This window comes from Gossypium hirsutum, chromosome D06 (assembly GCF_007990345.1).
Source record: "Gossypium hirsutum isolate 1008001.06 chromosome D06, Gossypium_hirsutum_v2.1, whole genome shotgun sequence".
In the NCBI taxonomy this organism is placed as follows: domain Eukaryota; kingdom Viridiplantae; phylum Streptophyta; class Magnoliopsida; order Malvales; family Malvaceae; genus Gossypium; species Gossypium hirsutum.
In genome coordinates, this window is record NC_053442.1 from 52,305,588 (window position 1) to 52,324,496 (window position 18,909).

General features: G+C 32.8%; 1 non-coding gene across 1 annotated transcript; it reads left to right on the plus strand.

The window, feature by feature from the left end:
- The first annotated feature begins 7,983 nt into the window (after positions 1 to 7,983).
- LOC121218929 (small nucleolar RNA R71) lies at positions 7,984 to 8,090 on the plus strand. The gene has a single exon (XR_005915411.1). It is a non-coding gene; the product is annotated as a small nucleolar RNA R71 (small nucleolar RNA).
- Positions 8,091 to 18,909: the final 10,819 nt, after the last annotated feature.

Below are 18,909 nucleotides of genomic sequence, written 5' to 3' on the forward strand. Positions count from 1 at the left end.
TATTTATAGTGCTAGGGGAGATAGTCTAATCCTACTTAAACTCCCAAAAGATAAATACATTTAATTGAAGATAAATAAAGATAAAATAAAATCCTAAAATTAAATAATCTTTAATAATTATCTTAATATTAATTATCCTAATATAATTAAAATAGAGTCTCATAGAATAAAATCTCTTCTTTTTGCATTTCAACCCTTGTGTCCTCCATGCTTGCACTTTTGGCACCAACTTTTACTTGTGTCGCACATTGGCCCATTTTATCTCTAAATTCACGCTTTTGGCCCTTAATTTTGCTTTTGTCTCAAATTTAGTCCCTATGAGATAAAAGATCATAAATAGCTCAAATTAGCAAGATCATACTCAGAATAAATACATAATTAATACATAAAAATACGTTATTGTAAAGTGTTATCAATAATTATAAAAGTGCATAATTCATTCTTATTATCATACAAACATTCTATCAAATATATGACGAATGAAATATAAAATAAGAATAAGTGGAGAAATGCTCATTAATAAATTTTGGTGATTGCGAAGTTCTTGAGTAGTCTCCAATCTCAGAGTATAATCATCAAAATAAGAAATTCAAATCCAAATACGAAAATGAAAAATGAAAATAATATTAGAATAAAATATAAAATTGAAAAAGTAATCTACTAAGAAAATTTTCTAAGAGAAAAGAAAACTCTAATCTAATCATCTATTGACTATCCATCCTCTCACTATCTCCCGAAATGAGATTAAAATTTGGTGTGTAGGGTTAGATGGGTGTTTCATACCCCATATGGTGTGTTGGAATAGTCGGAGATAGTGTGTTGCGGATGGGGTAGGAAATCATGTCTGCTCTGATATGATTTTGTTTCTATAAAATCTGTCTTATATAAATTTATGGTTAAGTTATTTGTTACACATTGAGTTTCGAAAACTGACTTTTTGTTTGTCTGATATTTTCAAGTAATCCTCAGACTTAGGCGGGTCGGAGCGACGGAGATCGGTTATAAAAGTTTTTCGTTCAGCTTGATTATTATAATTAATTTAATTTGGGTTAAAGTGTTTTTGTAAATTTTGGACTGTCTGGACTTTTGGTTGTTTGGGTTTGAACTTTACTTCCGTTTTTCATAAAACACTACTTAAACATTTTGTCGACATAATTTGATTTTCTGCAAAAGTAATGTAATTCAAACAATAGATGGTGTTTTAAAAGTCAACATTTTAAAGTTTCCACTGTAAAATTATATGTTTTTAAATAGAAATAAATAAACAAATAATATTTTCAATTAAATAGTTAGGTAAGACATGTCTTCGAATAATCCGAGATTTTAAGAGTTTATGATGATTTTCAAGAAACACGAAAACTAAATTTTCAATCATCTTACGTATCAACTCCGGATTCAGCTATAACGTCTAGGCCGGGTTTGAGAATGTTACAATTATTGCTAAAATTAAGTACATCATCAACATAAAGACAAATTATTATTCTATATTCCATGGTGAATACCAAGTAAATGCACTTACCTACCCCATTCTATTTGAAACCATTTGACAATATGGTTGAATAAAATTTCGCATGCCATTGTTTAGGGACTTGCTCTAATTTATATAATGACTTAATTAGTTTGTAGACTTTTTTTTTACCATTTTAAGGAAATATAGAACACTCTTGTTGTTTCGTATATACCTCTTTATTTAAGTCACCATTTAGAAATGTTGTTTTAACATCTATTTGATGCAAACATATCTTTTAAATAAAATATAGTCTCATAAGAGTTCTAATTAATATTATTCAAGTACTGGAGTGTATATATAAGTAGATTATGCCCTTTTTTTAAAAGCCTTTAGCAATTACTCTTGCCTTAAAGATTTGTGTAGATCCATTAGTATTACATTATCGTCTAAACACTTATTTACAATAATAATATTATAACCTCTAGATAAATTAACCAAAGCCTAAGTATTGTTGGACATTATTGAGTCCATTTGATCATTTATAACTTCTTTCCAAAAGATACATCTGTTGAAGTCATTGCTTAGCTAAAGGCCTTTAGATATTCTTCTCCATTAAGAAGCATTTGAGTTTTACTGAACACTTTAGTTCTTTCTCCTTCAACTAAGAGGATTATTGAATTCGAAGAAAGAAATTAAGAGTGTAAATGTTACTCTTTTCTAATTATTTGACTTCTCCATAGCTCAATTGGAAATATATTTTCTTCTCTTTTCTCACCAATTGTAGGAGCCAATTCAATTTGCTTCTCATTCTCTTCTTCACAAGAAACAAGGTTAAAAATAAAATTTGTTCTAAGAAAATTAAACATGTATAGATTCAACAATAACTTTAGAACTTAAATAAGTTACTCTACATGTTTCGAATTTTTTACATACCAACAAAGCTACTTTTAATACCTCAATAACCTAACTTTGTTTTATAAGAATGGGGAACTTTATAATATGCTATACACCCCCACACTTTAAAATAATTAACATTTGGTTTTCTTCATTGTTCCATAATTTGTATGGTGCAACTTATAAGCTTTTTTTACTATATTAGTAATATAACATACTAAAAATAAAACTTCTCCCCATAGTTTATAAGGCAACATAGAATTTAACAATATACTATTGACCATATTTATCATGTTCTATTTTTCCTTTTGGCAAAGTCATTTTGTGGGATACATATAGTGTAGTTCTATGATGAATTATTTCATTTTCTTCACAAAACAAAGAAAACGAATTTGGATAACATTTACAATCTCTATCACTCCAAAGAATTTTAGTATTTTTCTCCTTTTGTTTTTCAACCATTGACTTAAATATTTTAAATTTCTCAAAAGTTTCATCTTTTATTCTAATTAAGAAAATATAAGAGAAAAGAAAATAGTTATCAATGAATGTTATAAAGCACCTTCATCCTCCTCTAGCTTACATATCATTTAGTTCACAAATGTAAGAATGAACAAGTTCTAGCAACTTAGAATTTCTTTCAACTTTTGGAAAAGGTTTCTAGTAATTTTTGCTTCTATAAAAATTTCATATTTTTCGTTTGATCCTTTAGAAAAGATATGTAACCTTGTATAATCATTTAATTTAAAGATTGATAATTAAAATGTCCTAGTCTAACATCCCATAATATAAAAATATGCTCAATGGTATAAATAAAAGTAATATTCATATCATTAATAATTAATTTGAACATATTATGTCATGAATAGCCTTTTTCAAATACAAAAAATGTCACACCTGAATTAGGTTTAGATTCGAACATTAGGAAAGGTGGGGAGTTAATTGAATAAGATAGTAAGTTGACAGGATCTATTGGAAAACTTGGAAAATTTTGGTGGTAGGTTGAAAATTACTTGAGATTTAATTCTAGTTCCATTAAGATGGAACCATCTGGTTCCTTAGTAAGAGACGAAATGATTAGCGATGGACGGCTACCTTAGATTTTGGAGACCGTGTAAAATTAGGATATATATATAAGATAAAGGATATTTCTACGAAAGGAATCTTTCTCAAATTTGCTTATAATTTCCTTCTCATCTGCATCATCTTCTTCTTCGATTGCTTCGAAAAAGAGAAAGTTAAAGAAAACTTGCATGGGATGGTAAATGTTGGATTCGAGTTTGTAAAGTAGAGAATTTAACAAGTTGGTGAGCTCCTAAGTTTCTTTGTACTCGTGAATTAGAGGAAGGAGAAGTAAGAATTCCTGAAAAGCTTCTGTATAATAATGGATTTGAAGTTTTAAGGTTTGAATACCTTTAGTTTAACCGGTATATCTGGTTGTCATGCATAGCTTCCAGGACAATAAGGCTCTGGCGTTTGGACAAACTAAGTTGATGAGGACAAAGGATTTAAGGTGATTTTCTGTACTCTACCTTTGGGTGGTTGTTGATGTTTTACTATTTGTATGATTTGTCTGTGTCTGTTCTGAGTTGTTTAAATTCATGGTCGTGAATAAATATGATGTGAATGCATAATCCTATGTAAGTATCATTAATGGATGTCAATGGTTGTGAATTGATGTATTGATAAATTCATGATCGATTGGATATTGCAAGTGCTACAACCACCGATGGATGTGCCTCGAGAGGGTGGAGAACTCGAGTGCAGCTAAGAAATCATCAGAATATAGGCCGAGAGTGACTTCAAATTTTGTAATACTCAAATATCGAGTGATACCCCCGAGACAGAATGAAATCGCTTGTGGTTTCGTCCCTCGATGATAGCACTGCCTGTAGGAAGAATGTAGAGAAAAACTCTAAAGTAAGCTCAGCATATGTTGGCTCCATGATCACAAATAATCGCTCCTATAGGGTTGTGTCCAGTAGAGTATGAACCAATATAAATAAACCCATAGTCAGAAGGACTGCCCAGTCGATACACTAACCCAAACCTAGTGCTCTGTCCTTTAGATGCTGGTACCTCTCCTCATATGGTGGATGGTCAAAGGTGAGGTACCGGTGGTAGGTGGTTATGGTCGGAGAGAAGGAAGATGAGGTCCTAGTAGCCTTTCGTTTCTTGGACTGAGTAGGTATCTTGCTCTTGCCTCGTGTGTTCGGCATCATGTACATGACATAAAATATAACCACCAAATATCAAAGACCCAGAAAAATCATCACACAATATCAAATCTAGCAGATAAACAAATCGACATACAAAATAAAAAAATTAGCATGCAATATATCTCATGACGAACACCGAATCACGTAACTACTATACCTAAAATCTACTCCTAATATCAATTAGAACTAATGGTAATTAGGCATAGAAAAACTTAATTAAACTAAACTAACAATCTAAGATGAACAACAGTGATAATAATAAACATAATAAACACAATTCTAATAATAAAAAAATAAATATAATACTAATAACAATAATAAAATAAATATAATAATAAATAAAATAAATAAATAAAAAGGAAGGATAAATGGTGGGATTGGCAATAGCGATGGTGGCGCACTCGATGGCGGTCATGAAATGATTAAGGGACGAACAAAGATGATGGATCTGTGGGGGACGATGTTAGGTTGAGAAAAAGGAGAATTAGATGGTATTGGATGTGGATTCGTGGGGGAGGGGAAGGAAGGACGACTGGGTAGGAGTGGCGTAAGGAACTCAGCAATAGTGGCGATAGATATTGATGGGAGAGGGAAAGGAATTGACGGCGAGCTAGGGAAGGAGAGAGGTGTCTCTCACACCGATGCACCAAGGAAGAAACGAAGGGAACAGCAGGGGCGAGGTTGAGGTGGGAAGGAAAAAGGGCGATTGCGTGGGAGCCGGTGGATGGATCGACGACGGGAGGAGGGGACCAGTGGTGAGGCAGGCAGATCGACAATGTTGGAACGGCTAGAGTGGGTGACGGTGGCTATGGTTTTTGGGTAGGTAAAATGGCAAGAACAAAAGAAAAAAGTAAAAAAATAATAATAATAAGAAACCCTAAACTAGAATAGAAGACAGAGTTGTGTAATTGACCCGTGTTAGGTCATACAACTGTGGCTAGAGACCGTGTAAGGCCTCTTAGCCAATGTGTAACACAAAAATATTGAAATAAATAAGCCCAATTTCTACACGGCTTGGGACATGCCCATGTGCCAAGGCCGTGTGTCACACACAGCCGTGTGCCAAGCCATTTGCAATGCTTGTTCACTTCTCCCACACCCGTGTCTGAGGCTGTGTAGGTGACACGGTTTACCACATGCTCGTGTGCTTAGTCTTGTGTCTCACATGACCATGTTTGTAGGCCATGTAACTCACTGATTCCGTGTATGTTGAAAAAAAATTGAAAAAATTAGCTCTGGTATGCACACGCCTGTGTGTCCCATACAGTCGTGTCTCTAGGCCATGTGGATTATCTTAGACTGTGTGGTTACTTTTTTTTAGTTTTTAATATTTATTTCATTTTTAAAGTAATAAAAATAAAATTAAATGTACTAATGTTTTCTTTTTAAATTAAATAACATGAAAGTAAAATAAATAAATAAAATAAAAGCACTCAGGTTGCTTTCCAAGAAACGCATATTTAGAGTCTAAGCTCGACTTCCTTTTTTCAAGCTAACAATTAAGGCATATTTTGGATACGGAGCTCCTTTCTCTCATTATTAATATCATCACCAAAATGAAGTTTGAGACAAAAAATGTTTACCTTGAATGTGTCGTAATCAGGGTGTGTTACCTTAATGATTTCGTATGGAAATACGTTTTGTACAACAAATTGGTTCAACCCTCTTGACTTAAGCTCTAAAACAAACACTTTATCCCCAACTTTGAATTGGTTCGTTATCTTTACATGCACACTATGGCATTGCTTAGTTATTTCTTTGACTGTTATTGGGTTTTCATCAGTCTTTGTTCACCATTCATCTAATTCATCAAGTTGAACCATTCGTTCTCCACTCGTCCCTTATTTTTTATCACCTTGAGACGGATACTATTTGAACACGTATTCATTAGTGAATTCCTGCAAAGAATGTCAAGCCGTATGATTATTAACACTAATAGAATAACGAGTATCATCTCGCTCAATAGGAACTCTAACAAAATCACTTGCTTGAAGAGTAACCTATTCATCACTTACACTCAGCACAAGTTTACCATTACCCACATTAATAACAGTTCTAGTAGTGGCTAAAATGAGTAGACCTAAGATAATTGGAACTTCAATAGCCTCATCCATGTCATGTAATGAAATCAATAGGGAATGTAAATTTATCTATTTTCACAAGTACATCCTCAATAATACCCCTAGAATACCTAATTGATCTGTCAACTAATTGAATGCTCATCCTAGTAGGTTTTGGTTCCCCAAAACCAAGTTGTTTGAACATTGTATAAGGCATAACATTTTTACTAGCCCCAAAATCAGGTAAAACTTTTTCAACATTCCAGCTACCAATAAGACAAGGAATAGTAAAACTCTCTGGATCCTTAAGCTTGGTGGGTACTTTTTTTTAGAGAATAGTCGAGCAATCCTCATTGAGCTCCACAGTTGACAAGTCGTCTAACTTTCTTTTATTTGTTAATAGCTTCTTTAACAATTTTGTGTATTTTGGCATCTATGAAAGGGCTTCAACAAAAGGTAAGTTAATATGCAATTTTTTCAAAAGTTCAAGAAATTTACCATATTATTCTTTTATTCGGTCTTGCTTCAGTATTGTTGGATATGGAATTCGTGATTTGTATTCTCTGACCACCGGCTTATACTCTTTCTTGTTTTCTTCAACCCCATCATTTTTCTCAACAAATTCTAGATTTACGTTCCTTTCAGGCTCAACTAACTCTTCCACGCTTCGAACAGTGATTACGTGGATTTGCTCCTTTGGGTTGGTTTCAGTGTTACTAGGTAAGATACCTTGCTATCTCTCTGAAACTAGTTTATCAAGCTGTCTAATCTGATTTTCAAACCCTTGAATCGATGCTTGTTGATTTTTCAGAGCTTTCTTAGTGTTTTGAAATCAAGTTTCAGACACTGAAATAAATTTAGCTAACATCTCCTCAAAGTTCAGTTTTTTTCTTACTGATAAGTTTGTTGAAAACCCGAATAGGGTTGTGACCTTTGATTACCTTAACCACCTCAATTGAAATTTGGATGATTCTTCCATCTTGGATTATATTTATTGTTATATGGGTTATTTTGAGGTCTAGAATTATTACCCATAAAGTTGACTTGCTCATGCTTCATGTTAGAACCGAAAGGTAAACATTTGAGATTTATTATTCCTACTCCAGTTGTATCACATTGCATTACTAAATTCATCATGTTATTGCAAATCAAACCATCAATATTAAAAACACTAGTTGTTTTAATCAATTCTGTTCTCATGACTTGCCACTGATAGTTATTTAGTGCCATCTCCTCAATAAACTCTTGAGGTGCCTCAGGTGTCTTAGTATTCAATGTTCCACCAACTGCTACGTCAATTAGTTGCCTAATCAAGGGATTCAAACCGTTGTAAAAGGTTTTAACTTGTAACCACAAAGGTAACCTATTATGAGGACACATTCTCAAAAGGTTCTCAAATCGCTCCCATGCATCATATAATTTCTCAAACTCAATTTGAGAAAAAGAAGAGAGGACATTCCTCAACTTAGTTGTTTTAGTCGGTGTGAAGCACTTTAACAGAAACTTCTCAGTCATTTGATCCCAAGTTGTGACAGAACCCCGTGGAAGTGAATTCAACCACTGTTTTGTCTTGCTCTTCAAAGAGAATTTGAACAATCGTAAGCATATGACATCATCAATAATGCCATTAATCTTAAATGTGTTGCAAAACTCTAGAAAGTTAGCCAAATGAGCATTTGGATCTTCATCTTGTAACTCATTAAAATGGACATATTATTGTACCATCTAAATTGTGTTTAGCTTTAGCTCAAAATTGTTTGCAGCAATAGTCGGTCTGATGATACTCAATTCAGCCCCAATCAAAGTAGGCTTAGCATAATCATATATAATACGATGAGCATGAGGTATAGGAGGTTGCTGATTATTTTGATTATTTTCCATCTCCACAGTAATATCATTTTCCACTTGATCATCTATTAAAATCTGTTTACTTTCCCTTGCTTCTCTAACTTTTCTTTGATTTCTGCGAGCAGTTTTCTCAATCTCACTATTAGAAACTAACAGTTCCAACAAATTTCCTCTAGTTATAAACCAAAAGAACCTGTCAGAATCAAACAAATGAAAAATTAAAATGTAAAAATTAAATTAGAAACAAAAATATTAAAATAAAAATAAAAATGGCTAAATTAATAGAAATAAAGTTTTCCTAATAATTTATTTCTCAACAACAGCGCTAAAAACTTGATGCGTCGTAAACTAACTAAACATCTGACTAAGGCAAGGCAAGTGCATCTATCAATTAATAGTATAGCTATAGGGAGCAAAGATATCGTTCCTATAAAGACTAAAAGTACTAGTAATTACCATCTTTCTATTATTTAACCAATAAATTTGAGTGATTGATTAAAGCTAAAATTAACTAAATTAATTAACTACAAACGCAAAAAAGAACAAATCAGGAAAATAAACGATTAACAACCAAAAAACAAAAAAATACCCAGGAATAAATCTACCTAGATTTCATCTGTCATTATCAATCTAAATTACGCACTTTATTTAATTAGAATCTTGATCCGTAGAAATCCCTAAATTATGTTAATATCTCTTTCGTGAGTAAGAGCAACTGACTCTAGGTTGATTAATTGAAATTTCTTTCTAATTAAAACTCATATTATCGCATTAAATCAATTTATGGATTCCTCTATTAGATTTGACTCTAATATGGTAGATTTATGTCGTCCTATTTCTAGGATTGCATGCAACTCCACTCAAATACGTAAGATATACTATTAAACAAGGTCTATTCCTCTTTTGATTTAAACACATCAAACATGGATCAATAGTCTAAAAATATTAAACCAAGAATTAAGCACACATAATTGAGAAAAGATCTAAGTATTTATTACGTAAAATAAAAATCAAAAGACTAAATTCATCATACGGTTCATCTGCCTATGTATTTAGAAATTTAGTTTATGCTTGCAAATAAAAATAAAGAGTTTCTCATGATGGCTTCCTAAGAAATCAACTGGGAGTCTTCAATCTTGACGAAAATCTACTTCAGAATTAACTTTAATGGTGTTTTTCAAGTTGTTTTCTTGAGTATCCTATGACAGCTCTCTCCTACCTTCTCATTTTTGTTATATATACGTCTTAAAATTCTTGAAAAACCAAAAAATCTCATTTTTCTACTATTCGGATTGCTAATTCGTAAAATCGACACGACCTACCACATGGTCGTGTGGTAGCCAATGTGGCTCATACGGCCGTGTGGAAGGGGTCAGCCCGTGTGGCTCTTGTACCTTGCTCCGATTTTTTAGTTTTCGCTCATTTTGCTCCTAAATGCTCTCCTAAGTATAAAAACATGAATTTAAAGAATTAGGGGCATACAATTTACCACAAACATTGAATAATCACCCAAAAATGCAGACTTCACCTGATCCTATGAGTTACATGGATCGTCAAGAGACCATCATTTGGTCAATCTTTTCACTTGGCCTGGTACCTGATACCTTACCATATTCGTGAACCTATGCTTCTCAACTATCTGTCCAAGGGTTCTTGGGACATTCCTTCCTTGGTAGACTTCTTCATAGTTGTCCTTGACGGTTTCTTTCTATCCACACCTTAGTCCTGAAAGACTGGTTGTCATTTTCGTATTGTGTTGTCTTATCGCTAACCTCGTCACTCTAGCGATCTCATTCTTGTTCAAGCCTATCGATAACTGTGGAGGGATTACTTCCAATAATCCACTTTATCCTCATGTCTAACCTGGGACCTCACATTTCCCCGTAATAAACAATTGACTTATCATCATATGGCTATATGATCCTACCATCTCACTTGTTCTTTCCCTCATTACCACTATCATTGTGGCATAGTTTTCGCATCAGACTTTCTTCCTTATGTGGGAATTCACTTTCCTCATATTCTTTCTTTGCACTTTTATTGGTGGTTTTTGATTGCAGATCCTATCTTGTAATCCTTAGGAAATTCCATTTTCTTCATTTCCATAACAAGGCCTACTCTCACATGTCCCACTTTCTCTATATCTTGTTGGGTCTTTAGCCACATCTTATTTCTTACAACTTTCACCATTCTTGGTAGATTTCTCATTATTTGCTTACCATACTTACACTTTCTTTTACCTTTCTTCTAACTGCGGGGTTTCTTGTACTGGTCGTTGAGACCTATACCCTACACCTAATATCTGAGCTGCCTTTTCGTGTTTGTGTCTTGGCGGACTCTATGAGATGTCGTAGCCTAGCTATGGTTTTATACCCTTCTTATCTCGATCCCTTGTCTCATCGGACTTACCTGTGTTTACTATCTTGACAGACTTACCTCATGTTTACTGTCTCAGGAGAGTTTATCTGTTTCGTGTTTACTATCCCAGTGGACTTACTCTATTTTGTGTTTACTGTCCCAACAGACTTCATCTCTATGGATGCCATGAAGCCTCTCTTCCACCGATCTGCCATTCTGGCATACTATTTTATGATGCCTTGAAGTCTTTCATCTGTGGTCTTACTTATCATACATGACTGTCATAGAGTCTTTCATATATGGTCTTACACTGTTTACCTTATACCATATACCTTGGTACCATGGCATCTTTCATTCATGGTCTTACACTACGTACCACATACATACTGTCATAGCATCTTTCATCTATTTTCTTACACCATATACCATCGTTACGGTGTCGCCCTAAAGGACCAGTCGATACCTCATCACAATAAATACCATTTCATGATTTCATTTCCCGAATCCTCCTCTCATTACCTCATTTACACCTCTTAATTTTGATGCTCGAACACTACGGTGTTCCCTCTGCAAGGTTTGGAGCTTTACCTAAGACCGTAATTAATGGGTCCTCTCCCTATTTTTATTCTAACTTCATCTAACCCCTTGAGGTTTTCCCATAATTATGCAATGCATGAATATATCGTCATAATTCATGCTTATCCAAACATGGCATGCGTAATAGCGTAGACTAGAATAGCAAGTTTGAAGTCTGAAACTCACCTGAAACCTTATCTTTTCCTGGTTTATCCCTTCTCTCGAGCACCGGAGCTTCCATCCTCCAAGCAGCAGCTTACAACCAAAAATAATCATGGGTTATACTTAACATTCTTAACCTTAACCCATTTTTCAGAAACATGCAGAACCCTTAAATTGGTTCTGAAATCCTTAACTTATTCTACGTATACGGAAGGGTTAAGAACCTTACCAGTTTGTTGGTTTCCCTACTTTTCCAGCTCTATCCTCATGAAGTCTGCTCCATGCAGAACCTTCCCTGGCTACTCTTTCGAGCTACCGAAGAAGATGAAGAACGGGAGAAATGAATCAGAATCGGGAAGAAAATCATCTTTGGGAAGCCATCTCCCAACTACTTATATCCCTTCCTGTGCCAATTCCAATCATAAGAGAGCCGACCATAGTTAATTATGATGTTTCCCACTTAGTAACCGATTGATTTCATCCTAACCGAACCATAGTTAGATCTCAACCATTTCCAATATGGTTTCTAGCTTCCCCGTTTCTTCTAGTATAGGCCGCCAACTTGCAATCTCTTTCAATTTGGTCCCTTACTTATTCTTATTTCCGGGTTAATTGGAATCTGGTGTTACACCTTATTTGACAAGATTAGCTTTTTATGCTTACAAGACCAGAACCAATCTAGCTTCAAGACTTCTAAATCTATAATATCTAATAAATGTCCTTTCTTTCCGCAATAAAAACACATTTTATCAATCTTTTTTGTGGTTTTTTTTTTAATTTCTTTTGAATTCAAAGCCCTTTTTATGTCTTTTCAAAGCTTTTCTTCACATTCAAACCAAGAAAAGTGCATCTCAAGTAAAATTCTCAGCCTCAATTTGCAAGTTATAAACTTTTGAAATTTATAAGATTCCAAAAAAATGTCATATCTTCATCTATATCCATTCCAAGAAAAAGGCTAGTTGAATAATATTTCACCCACTTAGAGTGAATCGGGAATCTTGTTCACTTAATTTAAAAGCAAAGCTTACAATTCATGCATTTGGTCTACTATAGGTTTTGTATTAGTCATGTTAAATTCAAAATATGACAATTCATGCATTTAGTCTTCTTATTTCCATAGGAGCTTTCAAGTGTAATCCAGATTTCCCTTGACGAACTCATTCTTTTAAAGGTCATTTAGTCTATCTGTGAGGGAATTTAGTATGTATCCACAATGAATGCACACATTTTCTTAGTGTTTGCTTGTTTCTTTTATTATAGCATTAGAATTTATGGTCTCTTATAGTAATGGTTTGGGGATTCAGATCAAGAATATATATATAAAAAAATCTTCAATATAGTTAACAAAAACACCATATTTCTTTCCACCTTATGTAATTTTGTTCTATTGAACCTATCTAGCTTAAACATATATTGGTATTGGTAATGAACTTTAACAAATAAAAATAGTAAGAAAAAAACATAATAAGTAACAAATTAAGACTTTGAAGCATGAAAATAACCAAAGCCATAAAGTTTTTATTATGCTTCTAGGATACAAAAAAGCCATAAATAACCAAATCAAGAGTGAAAATGGCATACAAAAATAGTCATTATATAAGATGTGTAAAGGTGCAAATTAAAGTAACATGTCACTTGCCATGTAACTCCTGACACTAGATGTGTTATTTTGTAACACTTTTTTTTAAAAATGTCGAGTTCTTTGAACATAAGCATTCAAAACATTTTAAGGTGAGGCGAAAAATGTAAATCTATCTAGGAAAATGTTGTGTGGTGTAATTTGCTCATAAACCATTTCAATAGACACTTTGAATTCGCCGAAACTGATGCAGGATGGAGCATAGAAAAATCTCAGCAATTCATAAGGTAGGATAAAAACTGTAGGTCACCTGGGCAAATCTATTGTTATGAGAATACAAATAATAATTATAATAAACTAAAAAATTTTGCACCATTAAACTTAAGTCCGGAACAAGATTTCTTTAATAATATAATATATATATATATATAAGAAATCAATAAATAGTCACTAGTCTAATGGGCTAATCATTTGATACAATTATTTAAATAACAAAAAATTATTATATATTTTATTTATATTTATATTTTCCTTAATAATGTGGTATTATTAATTTCGCAAATTATTAACAATTTTTTTAGTACTAGCTAAAAATATTAAAGTAACATTAGTCATATGAGTTACACAATCCAATCATTAAGAAACTAAGATTTAGTTTACACTATAACTTTACTTGCTAGAGCTAGATATGATAATAACAAATTTTAATTTAATTCTTTTTAAATAAACTCGAATAAGTTAATGTCTTATATATGGTACTACATCACCTAAGTGTGTTAAATTTAAGCTAAAATGTATGTGGAATATTATGTCTTTTCTCTTTCTATGAGAAACCTAGTCATTGTCTTTCTTTTGACTCAATTGTCATCATCCGACACCATCTTCACCCTTGAAGGGCAACCGACTTCTCTCCCCCTTCTCTTCTCTACTATTGGTTCTCCTCTTACTAAAACCATACTATTCCTCCCAAATCTTGTCTTTAAGATTCAAAAGAGTCCTCCTCTAATCCTTGGTTGTTTCTCCATCCAATCGTCATGGGAATCTAGTCGTTTCTCTCTTGTCCTGCCAAGATACTTGATTGCTCGAATCTCCAACAAAGATCCTAAATAAAGGGAACTGAGCAAAAGTCTTAAAGGTTTTAAGAGAACTCATAATAGTCGATCATATAATCATTGAATAGTCAATGGCCACCTCTCTTAATCGCGTTTGTTTTTGTCCATGTTGTTGACGGGCCATTTTTCTGGCATGAAGGAGTTTGATTCGTTGGAATAAAAAGTCTTAGCCATGGGTCTAGGCTTGATATGGCCTCACATAAGGTGGCCTATGGTTGGTCAGTCGAGTTCTTTTATCCTTTGTGACCTTGTTGCTCAAGTTTGTGGGAACTCATTTTGTTGGGTTTCCATTACATATGTTGTTTTAGGTTAGAGATATTTCCATTGTCATAGTAACAATAAACTAAATAGATGTTCTCCGTATCTGGATCCTCACATTGATGATTGAATATGCTGAAGAATACGTGTCAAAGTCTCTCATTACTCTCAATTTATCGGCGAAAGGCCAAATTCAAGCAATGATAAAAAAAAAAATTTAAAGTCAATAATTTGATGTTGGGTTAAATCACTTTTGAAGGCCTAAACTTGAAAACTTTTTGTAAATTGGGGCTTGAACTTTTTTTTGTCCAAGTTAAGCCCTAAACTTAGAAACATTTTCTATATTGGAGTCTGAACTTTGTTTTGATCCAAGTTAGGTCCCTTGAACTTTTTTTGCCCAAGTTAGTCCTTCAAAATCCCAAAGCTTAGGCTCTAATGTGGGAACAACTGTCAAGTTCAAGCCCCAATATGAGAATAATTGTCAAGTTCATGGACTAATTTGGCAAAAAAATTCAAACCCCAATATGGGAAAATTGTCTGATTCATGCTTCAATATAAGAACAACTGTGAGTCTAACTTGGACCAAAAAATAGTTCAGACTCCAATGTGAAAATAATTAAAAATTCAAACCCTAAATAGTGGTTTAACCATTTGATGTTTTGTAATTATTTTGCAGCAGCCCCCAGTCGAAGGCAAAAGGGTTGAAGTTGTAATGGAATTGCCTCTGTTCTAACTTGGTTAGGAAGAATTAAGGAGGCCCTGGCAGGGACCGACTTGTTCATCCAAAATTATGGAAGTTTTATCTCTTCAATTAATGTTCTAAAACGTGTTCTGCAAAATGTTAGCTTTTAGAATTTGCATGAAAAAAGCCTGGTTCTTTTATTAATAATATAATTTAAGTTGATGACAAAGACATCACAAGGCTACTGAACTCAAATGACTAGACTGCAGAAAAAAGTGTAGGCAAGCATGGTGTCCACGTGAAACCCACAAAGGCTTAACAAAGCCTCTTCCAGCCCCCCCCAAAATATAGTAAGAGATGGAGCAGCAAATGGTGCGGGAGTGAGTGGGACAATGGTGGCCGCCAAATCGATGGTCGGCTGGTGTTTGACAAAATGCCCATGTAAATCTAAATGGAAAGTCTCCTCTTTTCCCACGACGTAATCCATGAGCAAGTGTGCACCATAGCAGCGTACACGTCCCTGCAACCACAAAGAAACAGCTTCAACCCCAAAAAAAGAAGGAAAAAAAAAAGTGGAAACAACACGTTTATGGAGAAACAAAACATCAAATTAATGAAATTTTCTTCTCTTTTTAATTTCAACATCTAGACTTCCCCAAAAATCTATGCACCATGACGAATTGGATGATGCAAACTTCTACTACTACTTCTTTATTGTTGTTTTAACTTAATTCTTAATTTAATCAATCATATTTCAAGAAATTCTCCAACATTTATTTTAAAAAAGAAAATTCCATATATCGTAAATAAATAAATAAAACCCACTTTTTTGTCTTGTGTGTCATTGTTCAAGAACTAATCACCAAACTATATCTCCTAGTCATTGTCTCCTAATTAAACATCATCTCTTTAATTCTTTTTCCTTTTCTTTCATGAAAAAAAAATCATGATTTGAAATACCCAAAAAAGAATTGTAACTGCCCACATTTGAATAAAATATACTATTTTAAAAAATGATTTTATGAAAATTAATTGGATAAAATTTTGTTTTTTTAAATTTATATTGGAAGTCAATTAATCGAATAATTAATAAGTTGTGGCCTACCTATTTAATCTTCGAATGAGGCATGCAAGCAATTAGAGGAGTGGCCACCCTTGCTCTCCCCACTTCCATTGGATAAATTTATATACCCAACTTCCATTAAGCTTTAAGGACAACTAAAACAACTACAAAAAGAAACCTTAACCTTGCTATAAACTTCCCTTTAAGACTTAAGTAGTAGAAATAGTGGTGGGCACTTGCATAACATTTTAAAATGCCAAAAACTTTTCAATGATAACCTTGCATAAACTCTCACCACAACATTTCTTCCCCTTAAAATATCCGTATGGATAATTTGTTCACTTTTCACTTTCTTTTTTTTAATAAATATTGCTCTGACACTTTGTTTTTTTTTTTTAAATATTCAATATATAGCATGACATAGACTTAAGTTAATGTTAAGACCAACCATTTATTTATTATTTATTTTACTTGTTATAAGAAAAAGAAATGTCTTTGCATTGATAAAATATAATAACACAAACGCAGAAGAAACCTCGAGAGTCCTTGTATGACGACAAAAACAAAATAAAAGTAATACAAGAATGAAAGCAAATGAATTGATTCACAATTTATGTTATAATCTTGTACCAGACCTGTACTTGCAATTTTGCAAGGGTTAATTGATTAGATTGTCTATGAACTATTTTTATAACTAATGTACTCTATCAGAATTGAATTTTAAGAGTAGGGACCAAAATATTAGGAATAGTTTATATATAAAGCTTACCTAAGCTCTAATCTTGAAAAATGAACCAATTATCACCTGAAAACCAATGTATATACATACATATATAGCATGTAATATGCTAGGTAGGTAGCAATGTCCAAGTGAGTGAGATTAAAGAAAAAAAAAATAAGAAAGATGATGGCATGGCTAGCAGGTGGAAGCCTTTATACTGAAAAAGCAGATCATGCACATGTGATGTGAAAATAAAGAGGAAAAAAAAACAACATTACCATGATGGGTTACATGTCAATACTGAAACATAAAAGAACGCTTGATGTTCATGCAAAAAGCTTGGTTTCAAAGTCCCTAGGAAAAGACCCTTTCCAGGGTTTGAAACATTCACATGCTTGGCAAAAAGCCAATAGACATGCTTGTTTGAATCCACTAACTATCCCACATGTTTTGAGGCAATGGTAATGACACGGTAGCAATTATACTGCACCTTTCAAAATAATCCCAAACAAAAGGATATGCATCTTTCAACATTTTCAAGTAATTAGGGTCTTAGGAAAGGCTAATAGATGCTACTACAATAATTTATCTGATCAGTTGAATTCCAATGTTTCACAATAAATTCAACTCTGTCTATAAGTGAAAATATCACTCAGCCTATCATAAACTTGTTTAATTACGGGTCTAACTTTAGCATGGACAGAGAACTCTTCGATTAAGTGCCAAAAAGGTAAAAAGGATGACAAGTATGATTGCTCATATAGAAAAGCTATAGTAGAGGCCCAATCTTAGTTCAGTTGCCCTATAAAAGAGTCCCGAGCTAAGAGCTGAGATAAGTTGCCCTAGGAATCAAGTTGCAACATGCTTTGTAGTTTTTTACTTTGTATTTATCTTTATCCTTATAGATAAAAAAAACGTGCAAATATCTATCTTTTGACGCAACACACTTAAAAGATTTCAAGATAAAAGAGTTCAATTCCAAATATGATTTTTGAAGAGTCCATATCCTTATCTTTCGGCAACAAGTTTTGGAGAGTCCTAATCCAAGCATCATGATACTTGCAATTGAAGATAATTCTTAGAGATACTTAAGGCTAGTTTTTCATTGTTTTTGAATGATTTAAGATTTAAGTGTTTAATATTATTGTAAAAAAGTGCTTTTGGTAAATAAAATTTTCATTTTAGACATGATATTATGAAATAAAAATATGCATTTAAATAATGTATTTTGATATATTAAAGATAAATTTTAAATATTTGTAAGCAGTTGGTATTAATTATTTGTAAAATTTAATTTGAACATATAATATATTTTTAAGTATTATTAAAATATGACCATTACAAATTTAAATATATAATGTTATATATTTGAAATAAAATTTAATAAATATTACATAACATACGTTGAAATATAAAAAATGGTTAAAATGTTATTTGGCTTTTCCAAAAAAATCAAAAATTAAAATATTTTTTTTTCTTTTTTGGTTCAAAAACATTTTTTAAAAGCGAGTTAAAATTAGCTTTGCTTACCAAAAGCGTTTTTTACCCTAAATGCAATTTTGGTAAGCAATAAAAAAAACAAAACCTTAAATAAAGTTCTTAGAGATTCAAAAAGCCTTGGAAGATAAAATATTGAATTTAGATGCTTTTTATTGCATTTTTCATGGAATTATTGTGGGAGTGATAAGTGGATAGCCTTTTGTGTGTGAGAGTTGTATTGATTGATGTATGAAAGGTTGTTAGAGAACCATTCATATTAAAGATACAAGAGTGAGACTGAATTTAATCATAGAAATTTTCTTTAGACAAGATCCCTCGTAGATAATTGGTGCACCGAATTACATTATCAATTTGATTTCCTTCATTTCTCTGGCTTAACCACCACATTTCTCCTCAACATTTTGCTCAGGTCACACCAATCTCATGG